The following is a 10,294-nucleotide window of genomic DNA, read 5'->3' on the forward strand; positions in this document are numbered from 1 at the left end:
GTCCAGTTTGGCCTTGGAAACAGGAAGCTGCCTGTGCTAGCCCAGGCTTCCTGCAAATGCAAGCTTTCCTTTGCTTCAAGACAGGAAGGGGCTGAGCAGACAGGAAGAACTGCTCAGCAGTATTGCTCCTGAATGGAGCCCAGCCTAGGCCTGTGTTTCCTTCTGGTGTATCTGACCTGCTCCCTTCACACCGTGCTTATGGTAGGTTGCGGATGTGGCTGGGTAGGAGGGAGGCAGGCTCCTGTCTCCACCTTCTTTCATCCGAGGGCTAGAGCCTCTGAAGGGACAAGTAGGAAGTCTGATGCACCCTCCCAGTTCTCCAAACTACAGCACTCAGGAACTTATGTCCAGCTCTTCCAAGCACTCCATTTTCAGTTTCCCACGCTTGCTCCGACTGTCCTTTAGCCCCAAACCAGACACCTGTTACTCCACTCGCCTCCTTCCCAGCTGTCTCTCCACTCTGTTTTGTGTAGACACTGCCTGATGTCAAGGACTTGCTGGAGTTATGGGTAAAGTCTCCTAGCTCCTTTGCTGGCCCTCCTTCTGCCCTTCTCAGCTTGTCTCCCTGCAGAAGATAGATGCCCAGGAATCTGCCCAGATAACATGAACCCTCTCTAGCAGCTGGAAGATACAAAGGCCTGTCCACACAGGAGTTTCTTTCGATGGCGGTGTCCGAGTATAGAGTAAACATGAGCATTCAGATTCCCACAGTAATCAGCCATTCCAGCCCCAGCCCCACGAAGGACTATCTTCACTGAAATTCCAGAAAGCCATCTGGAAATAAGGCAGGCTGCCTGGGGTCATGAGTCAGTGCACATCTCACTATCAGAGGCCTGACTGTTAGAGCCTTCCAAGGTTTCCTGTTATATGTACACACACACACACACACACACACACACACACACACACACACACACACACACAGCTTGGAGGAGATGGATCTGGGAGTCAAGCTGCTGGGGGTGAGGGACAGAAGTCAGGAATGTTTTTTCAGCAGCGTGCATATGATTAACATAAGGACAATGGAAAGGTAAAGGGTCTGGGAGCCAGTATAGGAAATGCATCAAAGAGCCAGTCCAGTGCAGTAAAATGCACCAATAATGTAACTATACTCCCGCAGGCTGATATGACTTGGAGATGCCCCAGTGAGGGAATGGGGAGATGGCTCAGTAGATAAAAACCTTACCACACAAGCACGAGGACCCAAGTTCAGCTCCCTAACACCCGCATAAAGCTAGATGTAGTAATTTGTGTCTGTGACCCCAGCATTCCCATACCAAGATGGGAGGCAGAGGCAGGAATCCCTGGAAGCTGGTGGGTGAGCTAGCCTGATGGCTGCAGCAGTGGATAAGATTGTCAAGGATAAAGCAGAAAGTGAGGTCTGACGCACAAGTTCGTCCTGACATCCACACACGCACCATGACTCCTGTGCACCTGCATTCATACGCAAACATGCACACACACACACACACACACACACACACACACAGAGAGAGAGAGAGAGAGAGAGAGAGAGAGAGAGAGAGAGAGAGAGAGAGATTTTAAGAGCCTGGTAATATTGAAATTATATTGATCTTGCTTCCCTAGGTATGTTCCTCTAGCACTAGATGTCTTTCAGCACTAGATGTCTTTTTTATTTTTATTATTTATTTATTTTCACATTCTGTAGCAGCCTCCGCATCAAGAAACACCCATAAATTGCCCACAAGCCAGGCTGCAGATGTCTGTCCACTAGCATAATCATTTTACAGAAGTTCAATGAAAGCCAAATATTTGCCTGAAAGATGGGCTCTTCAGCTTAATTGCTGGTGGTTATAGTTATCTACATAGATACCCTGGTTATTCTAACCTAGCGGTGGATTCTCAATCCCCCATTACATAGATGTCAATCTTTCTGTATACATGTCTATTAGAGAAATCCCAAAGAGCTTCTCGGGGATGATTCTCCTCTTGGCATGTGCACTTGGACTAGGAGGTCGCTGCTGGGAAATCCTAAGGCAGAGGCAAAGCTGGGCAGGCACAGCATGTGTATCCATCAAGCCCTCACAGGGGGATGCTGTTGGTCTTGGCAAATGTTGAAAAACAAACGAAGTACTATTTGCTGTGATCATAGCAAAATGGTGGCCAGAGGGGAAGAGATGGATGCTTCAAAACAGACCAGCACTAGCTCGGTCCGAGCTCGGGTGCCACGCAGGGACGTTCCTGGCAGCAAGCTGGCTTCTTTGTATGTTTCCTAGCCTCTGAGAGGGTCTCAGAATTTCAGGCAACTCTCCTATGTGTTGCAGTTATGGAATTGGGTTTATATGAGCCAAAGAATTTTGTCACTGATAAAATGTGTACCAAGTCCTACCAAGTTAGCTGGTTTTAAGCTCTTCAAAACATTGAATATTGACTGATCATTCATCTTATCAAACAGTGCTTGAGTCAGGCCCGGTAGTAAACACAGGAACTGAAGGATGAATGATACTGGCCCTGTCCTGGAGAGATTTGGACTGTAAGAGAACAAACAGGAAGTACATGCTTCTTCTAGGGGCGATAAGAACTGTAGCTGAGCTAAGGAAATAAGGCCAGGGAAGCTGGAGGAGGAGGATGAATTCGGTAGAACTCAGGGCATCCTCAAGTTTCCATGACAGGAATATCGGGATGGCTGAAAGAATGCCAGCCATAACTGCCCCCTGTGAGTAGGAAGCTCCCGGGACTTTGCACCAGTGAGGCGACAGCTGGTACAACCAAATGAGAGAAGCTTTGGTGGAGAAACGGTAGAGATAAACAAAGACCAATCCTCACAACCAACAGACCCACTCCCAGGTTTATGCTCAAGCTGAGTGTGGACCCAAGTGCTTAGGAGATAGTCAACGGATTTTTTATTGCTATTGATTGTTTATTTATCTTTATGTGGGTCAAGAATAGAAGCAACCCAAGTGTCCGTACAGCATTGGATGGATTCATATATTGAGGGTAGAGTCACACAATAGAACACTATGAATCAATTAAAAAGAAAAAGCTCCTTTTGTGTACAGTAGCATGCCACTCTCACACAGAGTCATAAGAGGCCAACTGGTATGATGCCATTTGGATCTATGTGACAGAAGTTAGAGTAGTGGCTACTGATAGGGAGGTCTACTAACTACTTCTCTGTTGTCATGATAAATCCTGTGACCAAGGCTACTTTGTAGAAGGAAGAGTTTATTCTGGCTTATGGTTCCAGTGAGCTGAGTCCATCATGGCAGGAAGGCACGGCAGCAAGTGGAAGGTATGGAGGCAGGGGCAGGAAACTGAGAGCTCATATCCTCAACTTCAAGCATGAGCCAGAAAGTGAAAGCTAGAAGAGGCACAAGGGTTTTCATCCCAAAACCCACACCCAGTGTACCAGCTAAGCCTCCTCAAACTGTATCACAAACTCGTGTCCAAATGTTCAAAAGCCTGAGCCTATGGAGGATCTTTCTCATTCAAACCACCGCAGAAGCTTTGCAGTTAGGACGAGGGATGGCAGTGCAGGAAGGGTTTTTGTCTTGTGATCTTGGTAATTTTCTAGGTGGTTATACCTGGATCCCATGCAATCCTTCTGGAGCTGTATAGTCAACATGAATACACCTACTGTTTGGCTATTATAGATCACTAAAAAGATCTTAAAGTAAAAAGCCAATTAACAACAGAACATTATCACTCATTCTTTAAAATGCTTGAAAGAGCTTCAAGCTTGTAGAAATTGTAAACAATATGCTAGATTAAAGGGTGTGGGTTTTTTTTTTTCTAGTACAGGGGCTGAAACCTAAGGCCTCACATACACTAAGTTAGTTTTCCGCCACTGATTAATACCCTTAGCCTACTTTTAATAATGTTTTATTCTTCTTTCAAAAAGATTTATTTTTTATGTGTGTGTGTGCACATGAGTGCAGGTGCCTTCAGAGACCAGAAGAGGGTGCAAGATCCTCTGGATATGGAGTTACAAGTGGTTATTAGCCGCTGCATTTGAGTTCTGGGAACCCAATTTCAGTCTTCTGAAAGAGCACTATATGCTCTTAATCACTGAGCCATCTCTCCAGCCCCTAAAGTTTTATTCTTACATCCCTAGCAAGGTTAGGATCGGGAGAACCCAGAACTAGATAGAGACTAAGGTGGCAGTGGCCCTTTCAGCGCTATGGCCCTGAGATTTGCCTCCCTAGACCTCGCCATCTGCATCTTCACATCAGTAATAATGGTGTTAATAGCAACTGAAGTCATCTTGTTTACTCTCCTCATAGAGAAATTTGACAACAGCCAAAGCAAACACTCTGTATTTTCCACTGTAATACAATCTAAACACGAGAATCCATTTCACTTTTTATGGAAGTTATTTTTTTGTCATTTGTAATTATAGCATAATTTTTAAGCATACAGAAAAGTAAAGGAAACATAATATCTGCTCCAATCAATCCAATCTAGCACTTGTTAACTGTTTGCTATATTATCCTCAATTAGGTTTTTTTTTTTTCCATCATGTTCTGAAAACACTGAAATGCTAAGAAAAGAGAGAGGTGTAACGAACTCCCCTCACACCCACCGCCTGCCTCTGTCATTCTAAGGTCACACCCACTCTGATTTCAGCTGTAGCCCACCCCCGACCCCTGGATTCTTTAGAGACAAGTCTTGACTTTGGTACCATTCTCACACAGAAGTGTTTATGCTGCTAAAAGGCCTCTTAAAACCTCACAGGGGTCCAGGAACACGCCTTTAAAAATTAACAATGTCTTAATATCAAATAGTACGTCAGCATTCAGCCTTCTCCACTTCCCTCATGAAAGATTTTTACAAGTCAGGCAGGCCAGGAGCCCAGCAAGGTTTGCACTCTGCAAACTGTTAGTTTAGAAAATCCCTTCTGCTTCTTTAGGTCCCTCTTCTTGTGCATATCACACCTCTCTCTTTTTGGATATTTCAAGATTCTCCGAGTAAGATGGTAAAATAATTCAGAAAAACAATATAGCAAATATAACAAAAAATTTTAACAGCTATCACATTGGATTGATAGGTAAGTACTCAATTTTCACTTTACTTTTTGGCATACTTAAAAATGATGATATAAGGCCGGGCGGTGGTGGCGCACGCCTTTAATCCCAGCACTCGGGAGGCAGAACCAGGCGGATCTCTGTGAGTTCGAGGCCAGCCTGGGCTATCAAGTGAGTTCCAGGAAAGGCGCAAAGCTACACAGAGAAACCCTGTCTCGAAAAACCAAAAAAAAAAAAAAAAAAAAAAAAATGATGTTATAATTAAAAGTGGGGGAAAAAACTTCTTTGGAAAAATGAAATACAAATAGGTTTTTCTGCTTTAAAATATAAGGATCCCAGGCCGGGCGGTGGTGGCGCACGCCTTTAATCCCAGCACTCGGGAGACAGAGCCAGGCGGATCTCTGTGAGTTCGAGGCCAGCCTGGTCTCCAAAGCGAGTTCCAGGAAAGGCGCAAAGCTACACAGAGAAACCCTGTCTCGAAAAACCACAAAAAAAAAAAAAAAAAAAAATAAGGATCCCTTGTCACTCACTCATTTAGACACAACAGGTTTCTGACCGGGCCAGTTGGTACTGTACTCAGTTTTATGTATTAAATTGGGCTAGGGCTGCAGCTTTGAGGTAGAGCCCTTGTCTAGCATGCCAGAAACCCAGAGACAGCCCTCAGTACTGGCGGTAGAAAAAAAAAAAAAAAGAACTGGAATGTCCTGGAGCTCATGTATTAGCTCCGACCCTTAAAAAAAAAACCACCTGGCATGCTCACTTAAACAGTACCTCGGGCCCTGGCCCCAAACTCTGAGTCAGTAGGACTGGGATGGCCCGAGAACTTGCATGTCTAACAAGGTCCCAAATGATACTGGCCTGCAGCCCCACTGTGGGAAACACTGCCCTTACTTCCCACAGTGCACTCTTAACCAGCATATCCCTCGAGGTGTCTTCGAGCATGGTTCTTTGCTGGGTTTGTCTTCAGTGCTCTATGTTGTCGTCAGGAGACATGGCCTCAGGTCAGCTGTGTGTGAGGCTACATCATCCTCACATGCAGGGAAACTAAGGCAGAGAGTTAATGACCTCTTCTAGGTCACACTGGTCAAGCCAGGTTTGAACCTGGGTGACTTTGCTTGGATGTGTGGTCTCATGTGGGCTTGCAAACCGGCAATCCCCTCCTTCTGCTGTCCTCTGCTGTCTGGCCTACTTCTGGAAAAGGAGTCTATTTTAGCACCAACTATTTGCATACCCCAAGGTAGGGCTCACACAGGAGAGCCAGGATAAATGTTTCCTCTGTCGCTTTAACCCCATTTTTTAACCTCATGTCTCCTCTGTCCCTTAACCCCATTTCAAAATAATGACTTGGTTCCCTGGTGTCCTGACCATCCAAAGAGATGCTTGTTCGGGTTCTCACTGTCCTAATGGATTCATGAATGTGTATTATTCACTCAGTGTTTCCAAACCTAAGTCATCATTGCGCTAATTGTTCACTGTTGCCCAATGGGAGCTTAGTCACGTCATGTTAGTGCCTGGGTCTTTTGTTTTGTTTTTGTTTTTGTTTTTCGAGACAGGGTTTCTCTGTATAACAGTCCTGGTTGTCCTAGAACTTGCTTTATAGACCAGGCTGGCCTCGAACTCTCAGAGATCTGCCTGCCTCTGCCTCCCAAATGCTGGGATTAAAGGCGTGTACCACCACTGCCTGGCTTAGCTCCTGGATCTTTAGGACCCAACTCTCATGACTTTTGATGGCTTTTTTTATTCCTGCTGGTATGACAGGATAGTGTAGAGTTTCTGTATAGGTTGGTATTTGCTAAAGGAACAGAAATGATAGAATGTACACACATACACACACACACACACACACACAGAATTTATTAAGACTGACTTACAGGTCGCAGTCTGGGTAATCCAACAATAGGTATCCCACACTGGAGAGGCCAAGAATCCTATAGTCATTCAGTTCCCAAGGCTGAATGTCTCTGCAGTCCCAATCCAGTACCAGTGTCCTGGAGCATTTTTGGAGAGCTATTGATCTTCAGTCTATGTTGGAATCTGGAAGAAGTTGAATCTGCTATCCCTGAGGGAGCCCACAGCAACAGGAAAGATGAACTTGCCTGCAAGAGTGAGGACAAGTAGGCAAAAGCAGTTCTTTCCCTCTTCTGTGCCCCTTTATCTGGGCTGCCACCTGAAGAGGCACCCACATTTAGAGAGGAACTTCCTGCTTCAGATAATCTAAGTAGGAAAATCCCCCACAGGAGTGACTGCAGTGGCTAGGGTGTTCGTTGATTCCAGACATAGTCAATTTGACAACCGAGAGAGGCCATTTCTCCGCATGTTCCTTGGGCCAGCTCTGGAATGAGCATGCTCTTCCAGGAGCTGTGACAGCAGGTAAGGAGAAATGGTGTGCAGAGACCACAGTGTAGGCTCTAGAATCATCTACTATTGAGGGGTTGTGTGGTGCCTCTAGAAACTTCAGTGCATAAAGCTGAACACTTGTTTAATTTTTCTAGACTAAGATATGTTGAGTCGATGTATATGAATGCCCTCTGCTGAAATGGATGTTTTTCTAGATTTTATCAGTCTTAAATCTCAGAACACCAAGCCCATAGACAGCAACATGCCAGTTAAAATGTACTCACATATTTTTTCTTTCAAAATTCTTTTTTGTTCTTTGGATACCTTCCTAAAGAGACACAATCAAATCCATGTTTCAAAGTCTTAGGGGCCAGGTGGGATAGTTATTCTCTCTTTAAACTGATACAGCAAATCAATCAATAGCCAAGTTTATTTATTTCATTTTGCTTTTGACTTCTAGGGGCTGATTTTATAAAAATGCTTATATTGACTTTGCAATTCTGTAAAAGTACGTTTGTACTGAGGCAAGAGTGATGGCTCAGCTGTTCCACCACAGTCTGCTCTTTCCTGAGGACCGGAGTTTGATTCCCAGCCCCCACATGGTGGCTTGCAACTGTCGTCTGTAACTCTCACTCCAGGGGCTCCAATGCCCGCTTCTGGTCTCTGTGGCATTCCACACACATAATGCACTCACGTGCATGTAGACACACACTCATAAGTAAGCTTTGAAAGAAAAGAACAGTTTAGGGTTCAAACACTAAACGTGATAAGATAAAAAGGTCAATTATTGAATCTACTTTTAAAAAGGATCTACTTGTTTTAAACAGGGTAAGGAATGAAACATATTTAGAGAAGCTTGACCCCTCCCCTTCCTCTCAGTCCCTGACTTAGAAAAACTAAGCCTAGCTTATCCTTCATTTGAAAAGCAACACTATAATAGTGCAATTCTACGCCCATGCCCATGTACTCAAATCATAACTTATCGGATAAACAGTAGCATATACCACATACCACATACTTTTCTCTTCCTGGCCTTTGAGACTATTTAATAAGGAGTTTTTATTCTGGGTTACAATTCCATGCTTGGCTTTTCTTGACTAATAAAATACAAAGGGAGAAAACCTTACCACACGTTTAGTAGCACACACACACTGCATGTGTGTATGCCTATTCATGTGTGTACGGGTATGTGTGTTTGTATGCACATGTGTGCAGAAGCCAGAGGACAACCTCAGGTGTCATTTCTCAGGAACCAACTATCATTTTTCTGTTTTTGTTATTTTGAGACAGAGTCTCTCACTGGCCTGGAATTTGCCAGGTAGTTAGACTGGCTGGTCAGTGTACCTCAGGGATCCTTTTGTCTCTGCTTCCCCGGGGTTGGGTTTATAAGGAGATCTCACAGGATGATCCAGAATTCAAGTACAAGTCTCAGCAGAACATGTGGGTAATGGGGATGGAAGTCAGGCCCTCATTCTTACAAGACCAGCACCTTACAGACTGAGCCAAGTCCTCAGTCCCTAGCACTTTGAAATAAGCATGTTTGTCCTAAAGTACTGGTGGGTAACTGGGAAACATTGGTCCACTGTCTGTCCAGCCTGCAGTAAGTAATATATGCTGTGAATCTTGATTTCAGTTGTCTAGACACTCAGGACTCACAGGAGAACTACTATTTTCCTTTTCTTTTCCCATCTATCCCTTAGAATAACTTTAGAATTAAGAAAAGTCATGTAAAGGAGCTGGATACGGTGACTCATATCTTTAATCCTGGCATTTAGGAAGCTGAGACAGGAGGATTGCTATAAGTTCACAGACAGTCTGGACCACAGAGTGAGAGCCCATCTCAAAACCAAAACAAAGCAAATGAGGTCACAGAGATACACGGGAAACTCCGAATCTCCTTCACCCGTTTTTTTCTGTTGTCTGCACCTAAAGTAACACAGCACAGTTGTTAAAAAGCAAGAAACCGACATTAATACATTATTATGAACCAGACTTCAGATTTTATTTCTGTTTCCTATTTTCCACCAATGCCATGTTCTGGGATCTAATCAAGAATATGACATTGCCTTCTGTGATTTTCCATTCTAAGTTCATCTGTGTTAAAAAAAAAAAAAAAAAAAAGCACCTCTGGCTGGGCGGTGGTGGCACACGCCTTTAATCCCAGCACTCGGGAGGCAGAGCCAGGTGGATCTCTGTGAGTTCGAGGCCAGCCTGGTCTCCAAAGCAAGTTCCAGGAAAGGCGCAAAGCTACACAGAGAAACCCTGTCTCGAAAAACCAAAAAAAAGCACCTCTGGCCTGCGGTGATGCAGACCTTTAATCCCAGCACTCGGGAGGCAGAGCCAGGCGGATCTCTGTGAGTTCAAGGCTAGCCTGATCGACAGAGTGAGTTCCAGAAAAAAAGCACTTCTGTTTTCTAAGAGGTAAGAGAAAGAAAAGGAGAACAGGTAGTAAACTCTCATGGAATGAGCCAGGGTTCAAGTAAAGTACAATTCTCAGCAAACCACACTTTTACTGCAGGTTGTCTGGCTGGGGGAAGGATTTCTAGAGGAAAGGGACTAAGGAAATGCTCAGCCAGTAAAGTACTTGCTACATAATTACAAGGGCCCAAGTCATTGCTACATAATTACTCAGTACCCAAAAGCTGGGCATGGTGGCATGTGCCTGTAATTTCAGCACTGGGGAGGATCTTTAGGATTCACAGAGCCCAGGTCCCAATGGGAGACCCTATTTCAATAAACCAAACAAGGTAGATGGAGCCCAGGAAAGAACAACACTTAAAATTGTCCTCAAGTCTCCACAGGCATGAACACACACACACACATACACACTTGGGTCTCCACACACATGTACACACACACACACACACACACACATACACACACACACACACACACTCAGGTCTACATACACACACATACACATACATACACACTCAGGTCTACATACACAAACTCAGGTCTCCATACATATG

Source organism: Peromyscus californicus, unplaced genomic scaffold, assembly GCF_007827085.1.
Source record: "Peromyscus californicus insignis strain IS unplaced genomic scaffold, ASM782708v3 Scaffold_4__1_contigs__length_199733344, whole genome shotgun sequence".
Taxonomy (NCBI): domain Eukaryota; kingdom Metazoa; phylum Chordata; class Mammalia; order Rodentia; family Cricetidae; genus Peromyscus; species Peromyscus californicus.